The following is a 27,792-nucleotide window of genomic DNA, read 5'->3' on the forward strand; positions in this document are numbered from 1 at the left end:
TGGATGACAATGCAAGACCGCATCGAACAGCGAAGGTGAAATAGCTCTTGGAACGAAGGGATATTCGACGTAGAATCGACCTGCCTGCTCCTCCGACTTAAATCCTATCGAGAACGTGTGAGATTCGTTGTGGAGGCGTACTACAGCACGTCCACATGCACCAACGAACCGGCCACAGTTGTCAAGTGCGTTGTTGGAGGTATGCAATACCCTAGTATCAGAACTCTTTACCAGCCTTGGAAGCACATTTCACAGCATCCATTGCCGTCCATGGTGGTCACACACCATGTTGAGCACCATGTCCCATCTTTTGTGATGTTCACGGAACCATCATGAATCGCGGTGACTTCAGTGTAATTATTGTCTTTAAGTAAGTGTGTTTTCTGTTCGTCTCGTTGCGTATTTCTTTCAGTTAGCTTCTGCACAAATATTGAAGCATTTATTTCTATGTACGGTCGAAGTTTCATCGAGCTGTGTTACTTGACAATGAGACGTCATGCTAAAGTGTTTCGTCATTAAGTCTTGCACACAAGTGTGTAAGTTTTTGGTTGTCATCTACGTTTCCTGTCATCTGACCACATGCTGGAGGTAGCATTACTGGCATGGTTTCATGTTCTGAACTTTTTTCTTACCTCTTTCCATCTTATTTGCCCTTATTGTAAAGAAGTGGGAAGAAAAAAGATCGGAACATAAAAACATGTTTATGTTTCGTAAATGCGACCTCCAGCATGTGCCCAGAGGGGAGGAAACGCATATGCCAACCAAAACCATATTTTGTTTACATAAAAAACGAAACTTGAACTGTTTTATTATCTATAGATAAAACATATCCAAACAAAACGGTATCATTCTAGATCCCACTGATGATGCCTTAAAGTGAAAAAGGCGAAACTCGTCTGAGAGAAATGAAACACAGTGCAGCAAGGAAAGGCGGCTTCTATCCACACAGCAAATGTTCCTGTACTTGCTACGGAGAATGGCCACGCAAACAAACTCGTTACTTCTCAAGAAAACACTGGATTTTTTCATCTCTATTTCTAATATTCAACCTGCAGACCTATACCAGCCTTCAATAACTGAAGTTAGAGGTCAATATATAAGTCAAATCACATACACATTTATTTACATGCCACACCGTATGAAGTTCTACACCATCACATTCTATAATTTACATTCTAATTATACATAACAACGACGCAATTAAAATTGGCTCTCGCGCCGTCGACCTTCGGAGGCAGTCACACTGCCAAGAGGCCAAGGACGCTAGTAAGTTCTCCGTAGTCTGATTTGAAGAAAGAAGGGATATTGTAAAACCCTAGATCATAGCTGTCGCATCCCCAGAGTGCGGGAATAACATCTCAGACTGTTCCAATTCGACCATTAGTATGATAAATCATTTGAAGATCGGTTCGGGATCAAGAAATGGAAGATTTTTCTGCTAAGCAGGAAGATAATTATCACCTGAAAGGACTTCATAATATAATAATAAGTCAGAGTATTCATGTCCAGTAAATAAAAGCCAATATCTGCTTACCATAGTGGAAAACATTTCAGTTTTTCTGCCATAGCCGCTTGAGAATGGAAGAGATTTATGAGCACAGCGATAGCATTGGGTGCTCTCACCGCAGGAGATACAAAAAAAGAGATTTATTGTCGGGTAAACAGCTGCTATCCCGCCCCCTTAATAGCAGTCGCTAGTGTACGTTAGTAACATGATGATCAACGACGAAGTAGGCGGTTTAATCGTTGTGGTGGTGATGATGGTGGCAATGAAAGACATTTAAAATACCAGCATTTGGCAAGTAACGCGAGATGAGTTTTCATACGACATCTGAAAACCAGATCGTGAGCTTGGTCCTTATCCTGGTTAAATCCCACACTTCTCCGAAGTGTCGCTTGGAGTAATACAAATTCCTTTTATTCCATCAACATGCCATCAGTGCACAAACAACTTGCAACCGACCTTCAAGTTAAAAAATTCGATTAATCGTTCAAACATTACACAAATGTAAATATAAAATTTGTCCATTTGTGCTCTGAAGCCATCATGGAGAAATGAGAATGACAAATTAAAAATATTCAATTACTGCTTGATGTTCACAGCAAAAATGTAAAATACTATAAGAGCTCTGCATATTGAACGAACTCGCAGATTAAAACTGTGTGATAGCTCAGTGGGTAGCGGGCTTCTCCATGAAAGACAGAAGTCTCAGGTTTGAGCCCAGGTTCGACAAACAGTTTCAATCTGGCAGGAAGTTTCAAATCAGAGCACATTCCGCTGCAGAGTGAATATTCATTCCAGCTCTCCATATTTCCGAGCTGCCGCCGCACAGAAGCAACATAATGGACGGTGACGAAAGGACAGCAATTTCCTTTAGTTTGTGTGGCTGCTCCGAGACAATGAAACACAATTGGGGGTGGCACGTCCAGTCGGGTGGGGAAGTTAATCTTGGCTGCTGCCACTGTGCTGCTCAAATGGAGTAAACTATGTGCCAGCATCGCCTTTGATTACCTCTCTTTTCTCTCTTCTAATTATAACGAGCAGAAATACGATGCACTCATCGAAGTCATCTGCACGAACCTGTTAGTCTTAAGATAACACGCACGTTTCGCGGAGGATTTATGCAATTGTGCGTGAGAAAGGGAGTCTTTCTGATTTAGCAGTGGAACTTACTACTCACTGTCTTCCTGTTCCACTTTACTCAGTAAAAGAGGACTTCCTAAGGAGTACCATAAATATACAGGACAACCGTTACTTATTTATAGAAAGCGAATATCATCAACAGATATAACAACACATTACGAAATTCCGCACAGACACGAAGCACCCAGATGATCAGTTCAGTTCCAAAAGTTTCGACACTGAATTAGTAAAAAATATAGAACAGTTAGAGTGGTGGTTTTAAATCCTCAGGTGTTCTACATGGTCTCCACACAGTTTAGTACAACCATGTGACTTTGTCCGAAAATGTATTCTTTCGGATACTGTTCAACACGCGTGTCACATTGACGTCAGCGTCGGTTATGTCATCAAAGAGTTGACCCTTCATGTGAATGTCTGCACTGTGGCGTTTTCTCGTAGGCTCAGTACCGATAACACCAAATTTGATCGCCCGTGATGATTTTTTACAGAAAATAATTGGTGTTGGAAATGCAAAATCAGAAATTACTTCTCAGGTCTCAGCTGATGAACTGAATGAGTTTTTCTCGGCACCAGTCAGTTACAAAAGAATGATCGCTCACAATAATTCCTAGACTAGATAATTAACTACAACACTTTCCACATGAAACACGTAACAATAAACACGATAAGGAGAGCGATACTGAGACACTCTTCTGAAGCGATAGGCAACTATGGTATCACCGTAACCATGATCTAGAATACCACTGATAGCTCAGTACCTCTCATAACAGACATACGAGTTTTTAAACTTTCTGTCGTTAGTGGGGCATATCCCACTCCATGGAAAAGGAGCATAATCCGACTTAACCATAAGCTCTAAGACCGTCAGTACTCTTGTGATTACCGACCAAAGTCCTGGAGTACGTTCTTCACGTCCAAATTGCTGGATTGTTATTGGGGAGTTCAGCTTATATGAAAAATATCCATCAAATTTTCGTAAAGACCATTGCACAAACACTGCAGTAATGAAGATAAATGATGACCTGAAACATGTCATGGACAAACGTGAAGCCACATTATTATCGTTAGTAGCCTTCAACAAAGATTTGGGTTCTGTCAATTTTGACATACTGCTCATAAAAATGCGACAGCTAAGTTTTTTAAGACAATGCACTGAGTAGGTTTGAAAGCTTCTTCAAAAATGAAGAGCAACGTAGCTGTGTGAATGAAAGGTTGTCCTGGAAGCATGTTCTCTCAGGGACGCCATAGTGATCAATTCCAGGACCGCCGGTTCTAGGCGCTGCAGTCTGAACCGCGAGACCGCTACGGTCGCAGGTTCGAATCCTGCCTCGAGCATGGATGTGTGTTATGTCCTTACGTTAGTTAGGTTTAACTAGTTCTAAGTTCTAGGGGACTAATGACCTCAGAAGTTGAGTCCCATAGTGCTCAGAGCAATTTGAACCAGGGCCGCTTTTGTTTACCCTGTATATCAGTCACATTTCCTCAGTTCTGTCCTGTAGCTGGCAAACTGGCAAAGGCTAAGGCATTCCAATTTTTAAAGCCGAATAGCAGTACACATAAATGTAAGGAAATGAATGATTATAACGTATGACTACTGAAGCATAATATCGAATAATTTGATTATATTAGGAGCAAATTAATACTTTAAACAGTTAAAAATTTACAAAGCGGATAAAGGGCCAAATTTCTTGACAAGGCCGGCAAAGTGGCCACTTAGTTTTATACCTAACAATAAGGAATTTTAGCAAAGTATTAAACATATTTTATTGTAAAACATGATCGATTTTAATTATTTACTCTTTTCAGAAAATTCAATCCGTGTTATTCAAGTCCTTACAGATTTCGTGGGCCCAGATGGAGCACAAATGCCACTAAACCCACTGCTCTTCTGGCCTTGAATTTGCAAACTTTTCTTAGCAGTAATTGCACTTACTGCCTTCATCGTTGTCGTCAAATAGAACTCTTCTGGGGTTACGTTTCGAGGTCATCACACTCTTCCTTTTATTGCGTTTATTCTCTTAGGCTGCTTTCCGTGCTTCCTTTTTTATAGTTTATTTTTCTTCTCTTCCTTTATTCGCTGCCTACAGGTCACTATTATAAGGACTTGCTGTAAGTGTCGCTGCAGAGGCCTTCTTTCGGCCGCTGCTGTTTGGTTTTCCCCTCACACAAAGTGGCCAGAAGCCAGCCCCAGTATGGCCACTTTGGCCGCATTATCGCTATCCTCTAATAGCATGACCGAAATCTCAATAACTAAAGTAGGATTATGGACTCAAGATATGCAGCTGTCGACACAATTTCATTAGGAAATCGTAATACAAACACAAACTGAGCACTTACTTTACATCAGGGTAATTAAAATCCACGAAAAATATTATACGACGGGTGTTCAATAAACAACGCAACACTTCTTTCTGAAAGCAGGTTGGTTTTATTTGGGACTCCAACACACCATATTGTTCCCCTCCCTTTTGGCTACAAAACTCTACTTTTCGACATATTTTCCGTTCGGTGTGACGGTCTTAACCACATTACTGGGAGAGCCTGTATACACGGATGACACCACTCTACTGGTCAACGTCGAAGCCATCGCCTTACTGCATCAATAACCTGCGCGTAATCCACGTACTACTACTCGCGGAGTGCGTCATTCATTGGGCCAAAGAGATGGAAGTCAGAAGGTGTGGGAACTGGGTTCTAGGTTGGAAGAGGAACAACAGTGCTATGAAGTTTCGTGAGCTCCTCTCGGGTGCGCAGACTTGGGTGAGTCCTTCCGTTGTCATGGAGAAGGAGCAGTTCGTTTTTATTTTTGCGACGAGGAAAATGCTGAACTTTCTTCAGTTTCCTAAGGGTAGCAGAACACACTTCAAAGTAGATCGTTCCAACGTGAGGAAGGGCATCTGACGGAATAGCGAGATGTTTGATTATGATTCATCACAGATGAGTGCGGCCAGCCGGCACAAGGAGATCGGTCAGGTTTAGGCGACTCTGCGTTGATGACAGACGCCCCACCCAACGACTCGCCCTGCTTTTGTTCACTGAAAGTTCTCCACAGACACTTCTCAAGAGCTTATGAATATCTACGGTGCTCTAGTTTTCGGCCAAAAGGAACTCAATGACGGTTCTATGCTTGGAACGTATCCCTATTACAGACGTCATTCTAAAGGCTACGTATAACGCCGCCACCTTTCGGAACTTCATTAAACTATAGGGGGTGCATTGGGAATATTTCAAGATGGCACACAACAAAGTCCGCACTTTTCAACCCAAATTGGCCGAGGAAAAACATTTGTTGTGTTACTTTCTGAACGCCCCACGTAACTCTGATGTGCGACACGGCAAACGGGTTAGATTCCGTGGGGTGACAGCCCTTAAGGGAGAGTAAGTTAAAACATTTCCGCGGCATGGCAGCACCTTATAGTCCCCAGGATCCCAACAGTCATTTTTTCCGCCATGGCCACCATGGCCACATATCATTTCTCTCCCGACAACCTCCAACTTAATCTAACTTCTAGGGCTGAAGATATCAATACTGTGAAAGTCCAGATCAATAATTATACCTCTCCAATGGTAAAATGGAAGTAAAACTTACGACTTAAAGTAAATGCAAGAAAGGTACAAATAATCTTAGTATCCGATCAAAAATTAATAAGTGCAGAAGATCACGAACAATTGCCTCCTGTTCTTCTCGACGGCATTCCAATATTATATGAACAAACAATCAAGAACTTCTGTGTAACTTTGAATGAGCTTTCTTTTAATATGGGGGTAGAGCTCCGCCACGCCCACACTGGCATGATGGCCAACACAAAAGGTCCACTGCCATCTCCGCACATTGGTTAGTTTTCACTAAGTGATGTCTCTCAGGATATGGGTACAGCGATGTTTCCGTACGTATGGTTACGATTAACCATTAATACACGCTCATCCGAAGATTTTGGGTCGAGGAAAGAAAAAGTTTCAATGTAAGAGACAAGGAAAAAGAAACCTCTGTGATAGTTGGGTCGGGTTGTAACACGAGTAGCAATTCTTTTCTTGCCTGCGACAGGTCATGCAAGAGTAGGTTTTTTTTAGTAGTGGGTATCATGTAAGCGGATACCTCTGACGTTGTGGTGCGCTGTTACTCGGTTGCAGCAGCTGGATACTGGCGTTGGCCTCTCTGTCAGCATCAGCATATCTGTAACAGTTACGTTCATCGTCGATTAGTGTCCGATAGGTCATATATCGGATTCACTGCGTAGGGTAGTTTGTTTGTGCGTTAATGTGCGAGCTTGTTGGCTTCCCTGATGTAGCCTGTTGCTCGGCTGTGATAGCAACTGGCATATCCAGTGGCCGTTGCTGATGTGCAGGGGCTTGCCGATGTTGTCGCTGTGAGTTTATGTTAGCTCGCCATAGGTGGTTATACCCTAGCTAACAGTGTCTTTACATGAGCGTCTCAGATGGGCAAAAAATATCGTCACCATGTGCCGGAATATCTCCGCTTGCCTCTATGCCCTCAAAACGTTTCGAAACATACACTCCTGGAAATTGAAATAAGAACACCGTGAATTCATTGTCCCAGGAAGGGGAAACTTTATTGACACATTCCTGGGGTCAGATACATCACATGATCACACTGACAGAACCACTGGCACATAGACACAGGCAACAGACCATGCACAATGTCGGCACTAGTACAGTGTATATCCACCTTTCGCAGCAATGCAGGCTGCTATTCTCCCATGGAGACGATCGTAGAGATGCTGGATGTAGTCCTGTGGAACGGCTTGCCATGCCATTTCCACCTGGCGCCTCAGTTGGACCAGCGTTCGTGCTGGGTAGTTGACTTACACCTTCTAGAGCACGTTGGGTGGCACGGGATACATGCGGACGTGCATTGTCCTGTTGGAACAGCAAGTTCCCTTGCCGGTCTAGGAATGGTAGAAAGATGGGTTCGATGACGGTTTGGATGTACCGTGCACTATTCAGTGTCCCCTCAACGATCACCAGAGGTGTACGGCCAGTGTAGGAGATCGCTCCCCACACCATGATGCCGGGTGTTGGTCCTGTGTCTTGGTCGTATACAGTCCTGATTGTGGCGCTCACCTGCACGGCGCCAAACACGCATACGACCATCATTGGCACCAAGGCAGAAGCGACTCTCATCGCTGAAGACGACACGTCTCCATTCGTCCCTCCATTCACGCCTGTCGCGACACCACTGGAGGCGGGCTGCACAATGTTGGGGCGTGAGCGGAAGACGGCCTAACGGTGTGCGGGACCGTAGCCCAGCTTCATGGAGACGGTTGCTAATGGTCCTCGCCGATACCCTAGGAGCAACAGTGTCCCTAATTTGCTGGGAAGTGGCGGTGCGGTCCCCTACGGCACTGCGTACGATCCTACGGTCTTGGCGTGCATCCGTGCGTCGCTGCGGTCCGGTCCCAGGTCGACGGGCACGTGCACCTTCCGCCGGCCACTGGCGACAACATCGATGTACTGTGGAGACCTCACGCCCCACGTGTTGAGCAATTCAGCGGTACGTCCACCCGGCCTCCCGCATGCCCACTATACGCCCTCGCTCAAAGTCCGTCAGCTGCACATACGGTTCACATCCACGCTGTCGCGGCATGCTACCAGTGTTAAAGACTGCGATGGAGCTCCGTATGCCACGGCAAACTGGCTGACACTGACGGCGGCGGTGCACAAATGCTGCGCAGCTAGCGCCATTCGACGGCCAACACCGCGGTTCCTGGTGTGTCCGCTGTGCGTGTGATCATTGCTTGTACAGCCCTCTCGCAGTGTCCGGAGCAAGTATGGTGGGTCTCACTCACCGGTGTCAATGTGTTCTTTTTTCCATTTCCAGGAGTGTATTTCAACATGGATATGAAACATAACGCATGTATCAGTCGTTCAATTGGGCCTTCACCATTCAACACGACACGAGTACTGAAAACATTAGACGTTTAGAAGTAACCAGAACAGTTGTGTGTGTTACATAAGCAATAATCGTCAGAATGACCTGGTCAGAGCTTCATACGCCCAGATAGGGTGGATGCTGCCAGACAAGTTACGTGGCTACGGTGCGCATTTCTCTACTTCATCGACTCCTCAGTCTGCAAGCATACCGGTACTTCGGATAAGAGGTTTAATACATGTCATATCACCGTAATTGGAATACATGGTCCCACTTACACGGTATCCTAGCTGAGACCATTCATAAAAAAAAGATATTCCCGAAGTCCTTCGCTACTGATGCTGTCCGCCTTATAAACAAACTGCCCTGCGCTCTGTACACAGTGCAATGCCCTGATGCTTTGAAGAAGATCCTAAAGGACTTCCTTCTGTGACCTTCGTAACGTTTCCGCCAAATGTAGCTTACATGGCCAACTTTCCCTCTGTCAAATATTAAGTCAATGTTCCTATCATCTCGCAGTTAGTTTTATTTCTTGTTCCTTTTCTCTATAAGTTGTGCCACTTTCCTCTTTCCTTTTATTCATCACGTATATGCAGCTCTTTCACTTTCTCTTCCATGATTATCTCTCAGTCCATTGCTGCTAACCCTATAATTGAATCCTAACTTCCCATAATTTCTAATTATTGTTGAACTTAACGTGTACGAATTAAAACTGTGTTTCTATTTGTACTATTTTAATTTAAATTTATAAATGTGCTATAACATGATTATCGCAATGTACGTCACGTAAAATATGTAGAATGCCTCGTTAAATTTAAGAGAGTGTCTGATAACCCTAATTGTACCAGGTTAAATAAATAAATACAGATGCTTCAGCACAAAAACCCTCCATCAAAGCAGCACTAAACGCCATAACAAGTACCTGTAAGAGAAAACAGGGTAAACAAACGAGAAGTCGGGGCACTATAACACAAGAATAAATTAAAAATAAATGTTAAGAAGCAGTCTTTCCTAATTACTCACATAGAGAAAAGAATCAGAGACATGAGCGCAAACTGTCTCTCCAAAGCTGTTCCAGGAACCATAAGTTGTGGTACTGCAACAGCTTACTGACAGAAAAGCGTAGATACCTCAACACCAGACCCGGCAAGCCCCTCCACTGACCCTCAATCAGCCAGTTGCTCACAATTCCAGAACAGAGTTCGGAACAAATTAAAATCACAGCGTTAAAATACAATATTCACAACCGATACAAAAGAGTTACATATTTGCACCTGTTACTGTCCTTCAAAGTAGTCACCAGCGTTGTGTAGAACCCATTGCCAGCGATGTGATAGGCGTAGTATACAGTTAGCAGAGCCTGTTCTGCTGATGGTGCGAATGGAGCGGTCTACTGCCTGTCTAATCTCTGGAACAGTTCTGAAGCGTATGCCACGAAGTGGTTCCTTCATCTTCGGAATCAAATCAAAGTCAGGAGGACCTAAGTCCGGGGAGTATGGTGGATGGTACAGTACTTCCCAGTCCCATCGACCGAACAGAGAAGCCACAGCTTACGCTGTATGCGCCCGCGCATTGTCGTGCAAACCGATGGGTGGGTGGCGCAGAGACTGTCGCCGCTTCTTTCGCAAAGTTGTTCGCAGGTGATGCTCCAAAAACTAACAGTAATACTGTGCATTGATGGTCTGCCGTGGAGGAACGTAATGCGTTAGGATAATATCGTCACAGTCGTACACGAGAATCACCATAACTTTAGACCGCTCCATTCGCACCATGAACAGAACAGCACTGCTAACGGTATATTACGCCTTCCACATCGCTGTCAACGGGTTCTACACAACGCTGGTGACTACTCTGAAGGACAGTAACAGGTGAAAACACGTAACTCTTTTGTATCGGTTGTGAATAAATAGTTGCCACTATGTAAGTTCCAACCCTCGTAAGTTCCATAATTCAGTAGAATATTAAAGGATTCCAAGAGAACCATTTTAAACACGGAGATTGCTCATCACTGGCAAGATAGTGACTTCATAGGAAAGCCGACATTTCTGGTAATAGGACGAAGGATGGTGTGGCAAAATCCATCAAGGACACATACAGCTCCTCACCTCCATGCCCTTAACCACAAAATTTCAGGTAGCAGCTATCATGGTTTATGCTCAAGTTAACGTCATAGTACTTGTCGCTACTCGAACCTGTTGCCGATGAGATCCGAAAGCAACTTAATGTTGTACTTCCCCGTCCCTTTCTCCTCTTAGGAAATTTAAAGGAACATAGCCATCTGAATTAGGACCCGCACGAGGGTGACCTCACCACCATCTCAATTCATCGGACCATCGGAGCAGATCCGGTAAGAAGGTCACCGAGAATAAACTCTCAGATGGATCGAATGGCCGCTTAAAGCTACTTTCCTGTTTTTGGGCTGCTTGAAAGCGTTCAAGGCTGGTTCAAAATGGTTCAAATGGCTCTAAGCACTATGGGACTTAACATCTGAGGTCACCAGTCTCCTAGACTTAGAACTACTTAAAACTAACCGACCTAAGGACATCAAACACACCCATGCCCGAGGCAGGATTCGAGCATGCGACCGTAGAAGCAGCGCGGTTCCGGACTGAAGCGCCTAGAACCGCTCGGCCACAGCAACTGGCTTTCGAGGCTGGGTGTATGACATTATAGCCGTAATCCACCATACTGAAAGTACACACATCAAAAAAGTTTTCCAATACCTCGGTTCCGAGAGTTTCGCAACAAGTACAGAAAATTGGAATAAAAATCAACATTAACACGATTTCCGCCCTTTTTATTGCTCATAAAACCACACATTGCATGTTTGTACCATCATACAGCGAGACCTTCAGAGGTGCTGGTCCAGATTGCTGTACACACCGGTACCTCTAATACGGTAGCACGTGCACTTACATTGATACATGCCTGTATTGGTCGTGGCAAACTATCCACAAGTTCATCAAGGCACTGTTGGTCCACATTCTCACACTCCTCAACGGTGATTCGTTGTAGATCTCTCAGGTTGGTTGGTGGGTCACGTCGTCCATAAACAGCCCTTTTCAATCTAACCCAGGCATGTACGATACGGTTCATGTCTGGCGTACACGCTGACCACTCTAATCAAGCAATATCGTTATCCCGAAGGAAGTCATTCCCAAGATGTGTACGATGGGTGCTCGAATTGACGTCCATGAAGACGAATACATCGCCAATATGCTGCCGATTTTGTTGCACCACTTGTCGGGAGATGGCATTCACGTATCGTACAGCCGTTAAGCGCCTTCCATGGCCACCAGCGGCGTACGTCGGCCTCACCTAATGCTACCCCAAAACAGCAGGGAAACTCCACCTTGCTGCACTCGCTGGATAGTGTGCCTAAGGCATTCAGCCTGACTGGTTTGCCTCCAGTCACGTCTCCGCCAGTTGTCTGGTTGAAGGCATATGCGACACTCATCGTTGAAGAGAACGTGATGCCAATCCTGAGTGGTCCATTCGGCATGTTGTTGAGCCCATCTGTACCGCGCTGCATGGTGTCGTGGTTGCAAAGATGGACCTCGCCATGGACATCGCGACGAAAGCTGCGCATCATAAAGCCTATTGCGCACAGTTTGAGTCGTAACACGACGTCCTGTGGCTGCACGAAAAGCATTATCCAACATGGTGACGTTGCGTTCAGGGTTCCCTCGAGCCATAATCTGTAGGTAGCGCTCATCCACAGCAGTATTAGCCCTTGGCTGACCTGAGCGAGGCATGTCATTGACAGTTCCTGTCTCTCTGTATCTCCTCCATGTCCGAACAACATCGCTTTGGCTCACTCCGAGACGCCTGGACACTTCCCTCGTTGAGAGCCCTTCCTCGCACAAGGTAACAATGCGGAAGCGATCGAACCGCAGTATTGACCATCTAGGCATAGTTGAACTACAGACAATACGACCCGTGTATCTCCTTCCTGGTGGAATGACTGGAACTGATCGGCGGTCAGACCCCCTCCGTCTAAAAGGCGCTGCTCATGCATGGTGGTTTACACCTTTGGGCGGGTTCAGTGACACCTCTGAACAGTCAAAGCGACTGTGCCTGTGATACAATATCACCAGTCAACGTCTATCTTCAGGAGCTCTGGGAACCGGGGTGATGCAAAACTCTTTTGATGTGTGCATATTCATTCAGAAGCCATCGCGAAAAGACGATGGAAAGAGTACTGTCGTTCGACGCTAAGAGACAGGCAGCTATCTGAAATTTGAAGCGGTGCCCCACGACCAAAAATCTTGTATAATTTCGCTGGCTTAGCGGTTCTAGGCGCTACAGTCTGGAACCTAGCGACCGCTACGGTCGCAGGTTCGAATCCTGCCTCGGGCATGGATGTGTGTGATGTCCTTAGGTTAGTTAGGTTTAAGTAGTTCTAAGTTTTAGGGGACTGATGACCTTAGAAGTTAAGTCCCATAGCGCTCAGAGCCACTTGAGCCACTTGTATAATTTCGAGTGTAAGGGTAAACGCGCGGAGAACAACTAAAGAAAGTAAAAATATGTCGGGAATTAGTTCCCAAACTCCATCAATAAATTCAAATCCGTGAGTAACATGTGGGGGCTGTCCAGGCGGTATTCCCTTCCTGAAACACAGCTGCACGAGATCAAATACGTCTCCCAACAAAACCAGATGACATAAATTTGACAATGATTGAATAGCACCGCTGGATATAACAAGAATCCTGCTTTTCGTCACTACCGGATGCCACAGTAAAATGTTATTTTTTTATCTTCTTTCCAGCACCATTGAGGGATAAAACTGCCCCTTCTCTTTGTATGAGTTAGTTGTAAGTAGCTCGTGATACTGCACTTGGTTACGACCTCGTAACATAGAGCTCTAAAGGTTGATGGAATACAGGTCTAGTAACAGTGGCGCGGTAGGGAATTCCTTGGTTACTAAAATGGTCAAGGTAACATTGAGAACTGACGGGATGCAGAAAAGCCTGTTTTCCAGAGTATGTTACTTTAAGCAAATACTTTGAGATTTTAAATTGACGCCCTGATCTTATTTGTGTTTACATTAATCGGTCTAAGCTAAGTTTCTTTATTGGTCCTTTAGGCAAGTTCCCTAGTTGCGTCCTCAGTAGAGCGCTCCAACGGCAGTTTTCTATCCACTATGGAAAATTGTTTGCTATCACGAGGGATATCATCATCATCATCTTCATCATCACAAGTCGTTGCCCCTCATTGCTGAGCATCGTGACCCCATGAACCAATCGTCTTCATACCGGGCGGTTACCAGCATCTCTTAGAACCTTCTGAAGAGGTAGACTCAAGATCTTCTTGATTTGATCAGTCCAATTTTCGCTGTTCTTCCTCTCGGTCTCTTGCCCTTGATCTTTCCTTCCATAATTGTTTTCTCTAGATTTTCTCCATCTCTTCTCTCGATACGGCCAAAGAACTGGACAATTTTTTGGTTGACACGAGAGGAAACGCGAGTACAGATAGTGAGTTGTTCTTCTTTCAGTCCGTTTCATGCACAGAATCCTGCGCTAGCACCAAAGCTGAAATGCATCGATGCGCTGTTTCTCTCTGACTTTAGGGGCCCATGTGTCACAGCCATAAAAGAAGACAGAAAACACGAGTATTCCAACAAGACGGATCTTTGTGATGTTGTTTATTGCTCTGTTCTACCAGTTCTTGGCGAGTTTCTTCACAGCCACTCGCCCTAGCGTGATTCGTCTTCTTATCTCATTTTCACATTTTCCCGTGCCACAGACGGTTGGCCCAAGATAGATCAGTGAGTGAACGGCTTTCAGTTCCTTTAATCGACCTTTGAGTTGAACCTGTACGCCTCTGTCAGTTATGATAAATTTGGACTTGCTGAAATTGAGGTCCAGTCCATATGATAGACTAATGTCCTTTACTTTTGTTAATAGCTCAGCAAGTTCGTCTTTGCTGATGGCTAAAACTGCGTCATCAGCAAATCGGAGGCTGTTAATATTTCTACCACCAATCTATGTGCCTTTAGTCCATCCATCAAGATCATTGCTAATGACTTGTTCTGCAAAGATGTTGTACAATTGCGTGACGGAACACAACCCTGTCTTACGTAACGGAAGAAATCAGACGCGCCTGCATTTGTCTTCATGGTTACGAGGTGATTCTTGTATAGACTTCTGATCACTGGTGTCAAATGTTGTGAGATACCGATCTCTGCAACCAAGTGCTGCAACATTTCCGAGACAACACAGTCAAAGGCTTTCCTACAGTCAAAGAAGCAATTGACGACAGGAACACAGAACTCTCGCGATTTCTCGATTATCTGTCATATGCTGAGTATTTGTTCACAGTTTCATTTTCCTTCAACAAAATCCTCTTGCTCTATGGATATATGAGGCTGAATGTATGACTTTAAACCCTGGTTCAGGATGTGGAGCAAAATTTTGCTTCCGTGTCTTACGAGAGCAATGGTTCGGTAGTTGGAGCAGTTCCTGATTGACCCTTTCTTGTCAAGTGGGATGAAGACAGCTTTAGACCAGTCCTCTGGACATTCCCCATTTTCCTGTATTCTTGTACGTATTGAATACAGCGGATCAGCACTTTCCCTCCCCATTTCTTCGATCAGCTCAGCGAATATACTGTCTAGACCAGGGAATTTATAGTTCTTCAAATGTTGTATTGCAGTCTGTATTTCGCTGCGTGAGATTGTAGGTTCCAATGTAAGTTGGTCAAATGCTTGACTTTCCCTACAGTTGTTGGTCCCAGAATACAGTTTTTCACAGTACTGTTTCCACCTCACAACCGATTCTTCCTTGTCTCCTATAGGGTTGCCATTCTGATCATCTACCACCCACGTACGAGGATTAAATTTATCGGAGATGCTACTGAGTTTCTTGAAGAAATCACGTAATTGGCTGTGATTATGATGCTGTTCTGTCTCATCACAGACACCGTTAATGAAGTGTCATCTGTCTTTTCTGGATATTCGTTGTATTTCTCTGTATAGGTTCTTAATATCTGTCTTGATCCTGGGTGGTGTGGATATCAATTTTCTTCTTTTCTTCTCTCTTCAATTAGTTGTAGCGTGGACTGTGATATACAAATATCTTTTGCACTTTATGGTCGTTCTGATGTCGCAAGTGATGGGGAAATGATCTTCATTTGGTTCCATATTTGTGATGCTGGTGCATCTTTATCAAGACTAATGTCATGCAGTTTTGGTCTTACACGCTCTCCAAATTCCCGAAGATTTTAGTTTTAGTTGTCTTTCTCCAGTATTCTAGGTGGATTTGGGCTTAATCCTCATTTTCACGGACAGCAGGTCGTGATCACTTCCACAGTCAGCTCCAGGTCCCGAAGTCTTCCAACGCCTTCGCACTAGTATGATGTCAGTCTGGTTTCCAAATCAATCAACAGGTGAATCCAAATGTACTGTCATCTTAGGTGGTTTTGGAACATAGTGTTATACACGATCAAGTCGTTACTCACACAGAAATCTAGTAAGTACCTACCTCAGTCATTTTACTCGTTGTGATCATAATGTTCAACCACATATTATAGTGTCTTCAATTTTAGCAATGAAGTCTTCAATTATTGTTTGTTCTTTATTACGAATCTTGTTAAGGACTTGTTCCACCTGTTCATAGAACTCCTCTATCTCCTCATCCGACGCTGCAGCAGTAGGAGCATATAACTGGATTATTTAGAGTTTACACGAAGAACCATTCAATTTTATAGAGATGATCCTATCATTAACGGGTTCATAACAGAAAACACAGTTGTTCAGATTTCTAGTAGGAACTGCCATATCTCTATTATCTGTCTTATATTGAGTATCTGTTCACGAGTTCTTTTCCTTGCTACACCATTTGAGCTTTGATCGCTACTCCCTGAAAAATAGACAGTGTTGCTTCCTCGGGTCATGAAATTACTACTTTCTCTCCAGTGAGTCACACTGGGCCCGAGAATATCCAGGTTATTCGCACTCATTTCTCTTTCTACTGCAGCTAGATTTTCCGTACGAAGTATCCCGCGCACATTCCATGTTACAGTTCTGCGCAGGGATATTTATTGGGGGACTTGAAGCTCCGGATAATTTATAATTGAGCAAAGCCATGGTGTGTTCATGGGAAAATTTCAGTGGTTGCCTTCCGCTGACCCCTAAATCCTGTCTGCTCAGAGACTCAGTTTCCCAGTGCGATTGGTTTCCTAAGCTTCCGCTGAGTTGCTCGGTAGAGTTACACAGCAAACAGGTTGATCCAGCATTCCCAAGGGACCTTCTCATTCTTATGAGGACGGTAGGAGGAGATAATTTTCTGTTGAGAACCAGGGCACATGCGAAGCCGGGGAAATGAACTTTCTGATGAACCACCAAGAATACTTCCACCTCCAACCTACGAGCAATTGCCATGTACCTGTTAAGGAGAGCCATGTGTTCAAAGAGGATAGATGTATGGCCGAATGAGCTGCAGTTAGTGAAATCTACCGTGTGATCCTGTGTTACAACCATCTCACGAGAGGCGGACCCACCTACATTAAAGGAGACAGGGAGAATAGTTTTGTCAGCGGAGAGGTAATAACAGAGTATATCGATCAGGAGAGCTTAGTGGCTTCGAACGTGAACTAGTCGTTGGATGTCACCTGAGTAACAAACCCATCAGGAGCATTTCAAACATTCTAAGGCTGCGCAGGCCGACTGGTGGTGACGTCATTCTAAAGTGAAAAAGCGAATGTACAACAACAAGCAAACCAAGACCAGGCAGCCCTCATTTACGGACGAATAGGGACCGTCGGGCAGCATCACGAAATCAGCGGAAGGAAACACTCGTCAATTATAAACTGTTAACAGTAGATCAACTAACACAATGACTGCGTGTACGAAGTTTAATAGTATAGGGTACAATGATCACGGTGCTCCTCGCCAGCCACACATTTCTGTACTCAGTGCTAAGTGACGCTTGAGGTGGTGTAAAGAACAACGCCACTGGACAGTGAATCACTGGAAACGACTGACTTCGAGTGAATCGCGCTATACCCTATGGTAATATCATGGAACGCTTTGGGTTTGGCGAATGCCTTGAGAATATATCCTGCCATCATGTGTAGTGCCACTAGTAAATTACGGTGGGGGTGGTGTTCAGCATGGGGATGTTTTTTATGGTTAGTGTATGGTCTATTGCCCTAAAGACAATGATAAATGCGGAAGGATATGATCACATTTTACAGCATTGTGCGTTGCGTACAGTACAATAAAGTTCAGACACAATAACTGTTTGTATTAGCATAACAATAGACCCTAACATAAAGTACTATTGTGAGGCAACAATCTGTGGACAATAACATTCCTGAAACCGACTGGCCTGCCCAGAGTTCCGAACTGAACCCAATGGAATACCTTTGAGATGAATTAGAATGTCGATTACGCTCCGGACATTACTTTCCATCACTACCTCCTCTGGTTTCTGTTGCCATTCCTCCAAAAACATTCAGACACATCATTGAAAGTGCTCCCAGCATAGTTTGTCATCATAAAGGGAGGAGATGGACACACCCCAAATTAGTGCCCACAAATACGTGTCCGGATACTTTTGATCAGACAGGTTACTTCCATTTGTGGAATCTTGTTGCACGACACGTTGTTTGTTCCTACGGTGGTAGGACTCGTCAGTATAAGCAATACAGGTGGAACAAGTTGCCGATACACCGTATTTTATCTGAGTGTGTTTTTTTTACTGTGACCCGAATGCTGATCTGTAGTCCTCCCAACGGTTTTAAAAGATACGGAGACTAGTGGTATCTGTTCAAATGTTCTCTGTGTTGCCAAGCCTGCTGCCCAAAACAGTCAGCGAGAGATTTTAGTGCGTTACTGAAAGGCTATGTTACCCATTATTATTAAGTGGTCCGTGAGCCACAGTACCCTAGTCCCGCTTTAAATATTTTGGTCGTGCTGTTTTTATGTACGCTCTGCACTGAACTTCTTTAAATATTTGTCCATAGTATTATTTCCAGGACCTCCTTAGATCAGTATTGTTTTTATATCATGTTTAGTTGGTTCGTGTGCTGTACTGTTTTAATCGATTTTAACCGTATTGGTTTGTATTTTATTTAAAGGTGTTGGTAATGCAGAAGTGTAACTCCATTAAAAAACGATTATCCATCCCTTGGTATTCGCTTGATGCATATATCATATATGTGATTTCATGTTTTCTTCGAAAGATTCTTGGGTATTGAGCAGGATGGTACCTTCCAAATGGTGCGATATTTCGATTATCTGACATGTTGCCATATTCAGGCAGTCCTGACGACGTCACCCAGCAGAAAAAGCGAGAATATATCAAAATTTCTAGACTAAATGGTGCTCTGAGAAAGGGGCGAGGAAACAGAGTGAAAGTTCACCGTCTGAGATGTTATGTGATGCTATTTCAGTGATTACAAGATCGAGTCACATATACAAAGAACGTAGCAGGCGGTATGAGCCCACTTATCACTATGACGTAGCACTCACCCTGACCTCGAAGCATGCACTGATTCAGTTGAGAAGGGTGTCATGCAGCTGTTGTATACTCTCCTGAGACAAACTGGTCCACAAATGTTGATACCCTGGATATTGGCAATGTAAAGGAGTTGACGTCCTAGTTTGGTCTCACACATGTTTTGTTGGGACTCGGGGATCTTGCCGGCCACTGGATTACCTCAATATCATGCAGGCAGTTCATAGATGCATATGTTATGTGTGTACGTGCATTGTCCAGTTAAGAAATGGCACCGTGACACTGTCGCATAAGAGGTTAAACATGAGGAAACAGGATGTCCATGACATACCGCTATGCTGCCAGAGTTTCCTCCGTCAGAACTAGCCGTGACCTGATGTGTGGTTCCCCTGCCATGACGCCAGAACTAACACTGCTCTGCCTCTCCTAAAATTTGGAAGAATGAGACCTCTCCCCAGGTCACCGCCATACTCACTGACGACGGTCGTCAGGAATAGTGCAGAAACGTGATTCATCAACGGACACAATCCGATTCCATTCATGAGCAGTCCATGATTTCAGGTCGTGGCAACAGTCCAAACGCAGCCTGTCCTTTTCATCTTTCTATAATTACTTCATGCTACATCCACATGAACTATCTTATTGTATTCAAACTTTGGTCTCCCTTTACAGTTTCTTCCAGCTTCACTTTCCTCCATTACCAAGTTAATTATTTCTTGATGCCCAAAGCTTTTTTGTATTAACCTTTCCCTGCTTATAGTCAAATTTTGTCATAAATTTATTTTATTCCAGCTTCAGTTCCGTACCTCTTCTTTAGTTATCCTATCTACCCACCTAATCTTCAGCAATTTTCTGTAAAACCACGTTTCAAGAGTTTCTATTCTCTTCTTGTTTGTGCTGTACTGCGTATCGTTCACATTTCATCTCCCTATAAAGCTACACTCCAGATAAATACATTCGGAGAACGGGTGGCTGAAGCTTAAACTCATATTCAATATTAATATATTTCTCTTTTTCAGAAAAACTTTTCTTCTCACCACCAGTCAGCATTTTGTATCCTCTTTATTTATTCCGTCGTCTGTTATTCTGCTACTATATAGCGAAGTTCATCTACTATTTTACCGTATCATTTCCAAATATAATTCCTTCAGCATCACCTGACTTAATTCGAATGTATTCTATTACCATTGTTTTATTCGCGGTCATCAAATAATTTCTGTTTAAGACAATAAGCGCCCGTTCAACTGATTTTTTTAAATAATTTGAGGCCTTTGACGGAATTACAATGTCATTAGCAAGTCTTCAACTCTTTATTTCAACTTCTTCAACATTAATTCTTTTTCGAATTTTCTTTGTAGTTTCCTTCCCTTTGCAATTTATTTAAGGACTGGATAATAGGATCTATAGGCTAAAATCTTGTTTCTCTCCCTTCTCAACTATTGCCTCCCAGTTATGTCCCTTGACTCTTTAAACTTCCCTCTGTTTTCCACAAAAGTCGAAGATATCCTTCCGCACACTGCGTTATTTCCTTGAAAACTACTAAATTTCAAATAATGTAAAACAATATACAGTGGTTGACTCAACCTCCATGTTCTACCAGTATCAGTTACTCCCAGTAAGTATGGCCTATTTTCCATCAGCTATTTAAACACCGGATACAATGGCACTCCTTGGTTTGTCAAGATACTGTCAGCAGAGAAACTTTTCCACGTACAAAATTTTAAAGTAAACTGAGTCATTTATTGGTAGAATCAACAACGCCGGTCCGAAGGAACTGACCGTTTCCTTCCAAACTATTGCCACAGTTGCATTGAAATTATTCTCTAATTAAGACGTTTTCTTTTTTTCGTAGACCCTCAAGAAGATTCATGTGTGCATTTCTTCTGAAATATTTCAGTTCGTTACGGCTAACAAAATACTATCAGCTATTATAAAAAAAAATGGTTCAAATGGCTCTGAACACTACGGGACTCAACTGCTTTGGTCATTAGTCCCCTAGAACTTAGAACTACTTAAACCTAACTAACCAAAGATCATCACACACATATATGCTCGAGGCAGGATTCGAACCTGCGACCGTAGCAGTCGCACGGTTCCCGACTGCTCGCCTAGAACCGCGAGACCACCGCGGCCGGCTATCAGCTATTATCAATCCAACTAAGTGCGTTCCAGATCCTACTCACTGAAAGCTGTCTCTTATTGATGAACTTCAATTGCAAAATCTATCATCTTTTCTCCACAAACACTTCAGTGCTGGCATAATGAAGTAACTTCCGACAGGTCAGGATGAGACAGTTAATAACATTAAAGACTTATTTGTTGAACTGAAAACATACCTCAGAGAATGCGAACGATTTCACTACTTATACCACCCGAATTATTCTGAAAACAAACCGTAACATCGTACTCCGACGAGTTCACAATCACATATTTTACAGTTTTGTCTTCAGCGAAGCTGTGAGTTCAGTACCTTATAATTACTTCTTTTCAAATGTACAATCCTGGTTAATGCTTCTGCAGAGTGTCGGTCTGATACGTCCAGACAGAGATGGTTGTGAAGCCAGTATTCCACCATATGACGAACTGTTACGATAACTGCATGGTGACCACTGAGATATTAAGGTATTATTCTGCTGCAGTCGGTACTGTTGTTGTCGCTGCATAGACATGAATATCGAACGTATGGTTCAAATGGTTCAAATAGCTCTGAGCACTATGGGACTTAACTTCTGAGGTCATCAGTCCCCTAGAAATTACAACTACTTAAACCTAACTAACCTAAGGACATCACACACATCCATGCCCGAGGCAGGATTAGAACCTGCGACCGTAGCGGTCGCGAGGTTCCAGACTGTAGCGCCCAGAACCGCTCGGCCACCTCAGCAGGCTATCGAACGTATAACCTCATGCTTTGAATTCTGAGCCGAACATGAGGCAACTCTTGAAAACAGATTATTGTGTAAGAAAGCGCATTCGATTTAAATCCCCGTACGGCCACTCACGTTTAGATATTCTGTGGTTTTCTTAAATATCTTAAGAAACGTAATTGGATTGTTTCTTTAAAAAGGGCACGGATGATTTCCTTTCCCATTAATCCCCAATTCGAACATGTACTCCGTCTTTAATAACCTGGTCGTCGACGGGAAGATAAAAACTAATCATTCTTCCTTTTTGAACACGATTCACACCTTCGCCACTGATAATGACTTCTTGCAAGTGTTTCATCATTATCTTAGCTGGCACGTGCCAAGGAAAGTATATAAGGGGAGAAGCGACGAATGGGTAGTCATTCCATCTGTGGTATGGGCCGCAATTGGGGAAATCCACTGACATCGCGACTTTGACAAAGGGCAAATAGTTGTGGCCTGGCCCTGGGGACGACGACAGCGGAGCTAATGAGCTGCTCACGTGCTGCTGTCGTGAGCATGTACTGAAAGTCGTTGAGTGATGGCGAAACCACGATTAGGCGAAAAGCTGCAGGACCTCCTCGCCTCATCACAGATATTTGAGGTAAGAGGCTTGGGTGCTCTGTAAAGCAGGACAGGAAATGAACTTTATCAGATCTGATGGCAGAATACAATGTTTTCTGCTGGCACAAGTGTTTTGGAGCACACCGTTTAGCGTATGTTGTTGAACATTGGGTTCTGCAGAAGTGACTTCTAAATGTTCCTATGTTAAACCAGCCACGTCAGCTACGATTCCGATGGGCGTGGGTCATTCAGGTCGTATCGTAGATCATTGAAATCTTGTCACCTGGTTGGCTGAATTACGATTCTTGTTACGGAAGGTAGATGTTCATGTCTAGATACACCTTCGTCCAGGATACCGGCAAGTCAAAACATCCACTGCACAACGCACGAAAACCCGATTGGGGCAGTATTATGCTATGGATGAGATTCACCAAGGCTTCTGTGGGACCTGTGGTTGTATTTGTAGGCCCCATGGCAGCTATGAAGTACGTGTACATTACTGAGAATCACCTGGATTCTTTCATGCTTTATATTTTCCCCGACAGAGATGGTATCATCTATCACAAAAACTGCCCATATCACAAGACCAGAACCATGCTACAGTGGTTTGAGGAGCATGATAATGACGTCGTATTGATGTCTCGGTCACCAAATTTGCTTATCTGAACGTGATGGAACGTATCTGGGAAACAGTAAACTCGCAACACTTCGCCCTCAGACCACTGGCCAGTAACTTACGCGAATGTGGAGAGATCTGGTGTCATATACCTTCGGAAACCTACCAAGGACTTAGAATCCATGTCACCTAGCATAGCGGCTGTACGGCGTTCCAAAGGTGGATTAACAGGTTATTGAGCCGGTGGTCATAACGTTTTGGTTCATCACTGTACATCAAACCTTTTGTCACCTCTTCGTCCAACATGTATGTGTGGAAGTAGGGAGTAGAATATTTAGTATCGGCTGGCAATGCCGAGCCGCACGACGCCGCATCAAACGCAACAGTATAAACAAAGAGATGTTGCCACTTGCAGATGACACTAAAATTGTAGGTAAATAGAGAGTAATGCACATGTGCTGAGACCCCCAAACTGTCGGAATATACTAGTTGAGGTAGAGCACTCCTTGTGTTGTTTTTCGCTTGCTGGTTTGGACCTCTTCATCCATCCCCTCTTCGATATTAAGATATCTCGATCACTAACTAGGCTGGTGACACTACTATCAATCCAATTAAAATCCTCAAAAGACCAAAATTGCTAATGGATCTTAGACGGTAATTACATCGTTCTACAACCCTCATAGACTCTAAAGATTTATTTGACACTTCCTTACATTTTACAAAATGACTTGGACTTACAAACCATTTTATACTGGTTCTTGAGCGCCATATACTCCACCTAGTTTTTCTTATGTGTCTACGTTCCCATACGCCCACATCCTACTATCTAATAAAAATACAGTCCTTCCTCAAATTTGCTGAAAATGTCAGTAAATCCTATACTTTCCGTGTATTCGGTGTCAAGAACATTATAATCTGCACCACAACACTTATACAGACTTATCAGTTCCTCCTTCCAATGTATACACTCCAAATTCTATACCAAAGAAACTTGAATGGACTCGCTCTTACTGAATTAGAACTCTGTTCTGAAATCTACATTCCCTGTATTCCTATTTGCACATCCTTTCCCTCGACAAAGGGTCCGATATACCTCTCAGAGTTCTATTACTACAGCCCAGCCCTCGTTCCTTCTTGTTGCTGATCCCACCTACTACAAACACTTCCCACTGCTGTACGATTATTCAGTATGTGCTACAATGACCACACCTTGAAATAGAAGGGACTGGCCATTTATGGTTTAGCTGGCCTAGATGGTAATACATTAAATTTTGCTATTGGTTTTGCGATATTTTGCTAGAGCCCAGGATATAACAGAGCTTACTCATAACAGTGGGTACTTCGCCACAATGTAATAACGTGTGCGAGGTACTCTGTGTGATCAAAAGTATCCGGACACCCTCAAAGACATAAGTTTTTCATATTAGGTGCATTGTGCTGCCACTTACTGCCAGGTACTCCTTATCAGCGACCTCAGTAGTCATTAGACATAGTGAGAGAGCAGAATAGGGCGCTCCGCGCAACTCACGGGCTTCGACCATGGTCAGGTGATTGGGTGTCACTTATGACCTACGTCTGTACGCGAGATTTCCACACTCCAAAAGATCCCTAGGTCCACTGTTTCCGATGTGATACTGAAGTGAAAACTTGAAGGGACACGTACAGCACAAAAGCACACAAGCCGACCTCGTCTGTTGACAGAGTTGAAGAGGGTAGTAATGTGTAATAGACAAACATCTATCCAGACCATCACATAGGAATTCCAAACTGCGTCAGGATCCACTGCATGTTCTATGACAGCTAGGTGAGAGGTGAGAAAACTCGGATTTCGTGGTCGAGCGGCTGCTCTTAAGCCACACGTGAGGCCGGTAAAGGCCAAACGACGCCTCGCTTGGTCTAAGGAGCGTACACATTGGACGATTGAACAGTGGAAAAACATTGTGTTGAGTGACGAATCACGGTACACAATGTGGCGATCCGATGGCAGGGTGTGAGTTTGGCGAATGCCTGGTGAACGTCATCTGCACGCGTGTGTAGTGCCTAATTCCGGTAGTTGTGGGTGTTAGAGCTGTACCTTTTTTAGATTGAAGTCAGCTGACAGGTATTCCTGCTTAAGGGAAGTCTCTCTAACAGAGAAACCATTTTCGACAAAGCTTAGGTATCCGATTAATGAGGGAATTAGTATATTTCATAAGAATATACAGGGTATTAGAGATAAAGTCAGTGAGCTGCTTATAGATGTTGACTCTGAAATTATTGGTATATCTGAACACTTCTTAAATAAGGAGATAATTCAGAGGCTTCCTTTACCAGGATACAGGTTGGCTGGCAGCTTTTCTAGGAGCTCTTTGCGGTGTGGGGGAGTAGCCATGTATGTGAAAAACGGTATCCCATTTGAGTCAATTGATGTTTCAAAGTACTGCACTGAAAAGGTGTTTGAATGTTGTGCAGGTGTGGTTAAATTTAGTGGAGCTAAACTTCTTACTGTTGTTACTTATAGATCCCCCGACTCCGATATCACAACATTTTTGCTAAAGCTAGAGGTTCTTCATTCACTTCATAAGAAATACAAAAAGTTAGTTATATGTGGTGACTTCAATATTAATTGTATAAGTGATTGTGCAAGGTAAAGGTTGCTGGTAGACTTCCTTAATTCATATAATCTTATGCAAACCGTGTTCTTTCCAACGAGAGTGCAAGGGAACAGTAGAACAACCATAGACAATATTTTTGTTCATTCCTCATTACTAGAAGGGCATTCTGTTAGCAAAAAGGTGAATGGCCTTTCAGATCATGATGCACAAATTTTAAGTCTAAAAGATTTTTCTGCTGCAACGCATGTTAAATATAGTTACCAAATTTTTAGGAAAGCTGATCCACTTTCTGTAGAGACTTTTGTAAACCTTATCAAGGAACAAGAGTGGCAAGATGTTTATAGTGCTGATACAGTAGACGATAAATATAATGCTTTCCTGAAGACTTTTCTCGTGTTCTTTGAAAGTTGATTTCCGTTAGAACGTTCAAAACAGAGTACTAGCACAAACAGGCAGCCTGGATGGCTGACTAAAGGGATAAAAATATCTTGTAGAACAAAGTGGCAATTATATCAAAACGTTAAAAACAGTCACAATATAAATGCAGCAGCCCATTACAAACAGTATTGTAAGGTGCTTAAAAAAGTTATTAGCAAGGCAAAAAGTATGTGGTATGCAGATAGAATAGCTAAGTCCCAGGATAAAATTAAAACCACATGGCCAGTCGTAAGGGAAGTGGCTGGTCTGCAGAGACAGGTCGAGGATATAGAATCAGTGCGTAGTGGCAATGTACGTGTTACTGATAAGTCGCATATATGTATACTATTTAATAATCACTTTCTGAATATAGCAGGTGAACTAAATAGAAACCTAGTCCCAACAGGGAATCATATAGCGCTCGTAGAAAAAAGTGTTCCGAGACTGTTACCTGAAATGCTCCTCCATGATACTGACAAGAGGGAGATTGAGTTAATAATTAAATCACTAAAGACCAAGAACTCTCATGGATATGACGGGGTATCTAGCAGAATACTGAAGTATTGTTCCAAGTACGTTAGCCCAGTACTTAGCCATATCTGTAACTTTTCCTTTAGGAGTGGTCGGCTTCCTGACCGATTAAAGTACTCCGTAGTGAAGACACTTTATAAAAAGGGAGACAGGGATAATGTTGACAATTATAGACCTATTTCTATGCCATCGGTGTTTGCTAAAGTTATCGAGAGGGTTGTATATACAAGGTTACTGGAGCATTTAAATTCAGATAATTTGCTGTCAAATGTACAGTTTGGTTTTAGAAATGGCTTAACAACTGAAAATCCTATATTCTCTTTTCTCTGTGAGGTTTTGGACGGATTAAATAAAAGGTTGTTAACGTTAGGTGTTTTCTTTGATTTAACGAAGGCTTTTGACTGTGTTGACCACAAAATATTACTGCAGAAGTTGGACCATTATGGAGTAAGGGGAGTAGCTTACAATTGGTTCGCCTCTTACTTTAAGAACAGAAAGCAGAAGGTAATTCTCCGCAATATTGAGAGTGGTAGTGATGTTCAGTCTCAATGGGGCACTGTTAAATGGGGTGTTCCCCAAGGGTCGGTGCTGGGGCGACTACTGTTTCTTATTTATATAAATGATATGCCTGCTAGTATTACAGGTGATTCAAAAATATCTCTGTTTGCTGATGACACCAGGTCGGTAGTGAAGGATCTTGTGTGTAATATTGAAACATTATCAAATAATGTAGTTCATGAAATAAGTTCGTGGCTTGTGGAAAATAATTTGATGCTAAATCACAGTAAGACTCAGTTTATACAGTTTCTAACTCACAATTCAACACGAAATGACATTTTAATCAGACAGAATGGGCATATTATAAGCGAGACGGAACAGTTCAAGTTCCTATGCGTTCGGATAGATAGTAAGCTGTTGTGGAAAGCCCATGTTCAGGATCTTGCTCAGAAACTAACTGCAGCTTTATTTACCATTAGAACAGTATCTGAAATAAGTGACATTTCAACACAAAAAGTAGTCTACTTTGCATATTTTCATACGCTTATGTCATATGGTATTATTTTTTGGAGTAATTCTTCTGATTCAAAAAGAGTATTTTTGGCTCAAAAACGGGCTGTTCGAGCTATGTGTGGTGTAAGTTCGAAAACCTCTTGTAGACCCCTATTCAAT

General features: G+C 43.2%; 1 protein-coding gene across 1 annotated transcript in view; it reads left to right on the forward strand.

The window, feature by feature from the left end:
• Positions 1-27,792, forward strand: part of LOC126299259 (solute carrier family 41 member 1-like) — a 366,437-nt gene that overhangs the window by 87,181 nt on the left and 251,464 nt on the right. The window lies entirely within an intron of this gene.

The sequence above is a fragment of the Schistocerca gregaria genome, chromosome X (genome assembly GCF_023897955.1).
Source record: "Schistocerca gregaria isolate iqSchGreg1 chromosome X, iqSchGreg1.2, whole genome shotgun sequence".
Taxonomy (NCBI): Eukaryota; Metazoa; Arthropoda; class Insecta; order Orthoptera; family Acrididae; genus Schistocerca; species Schistocerca gregaria.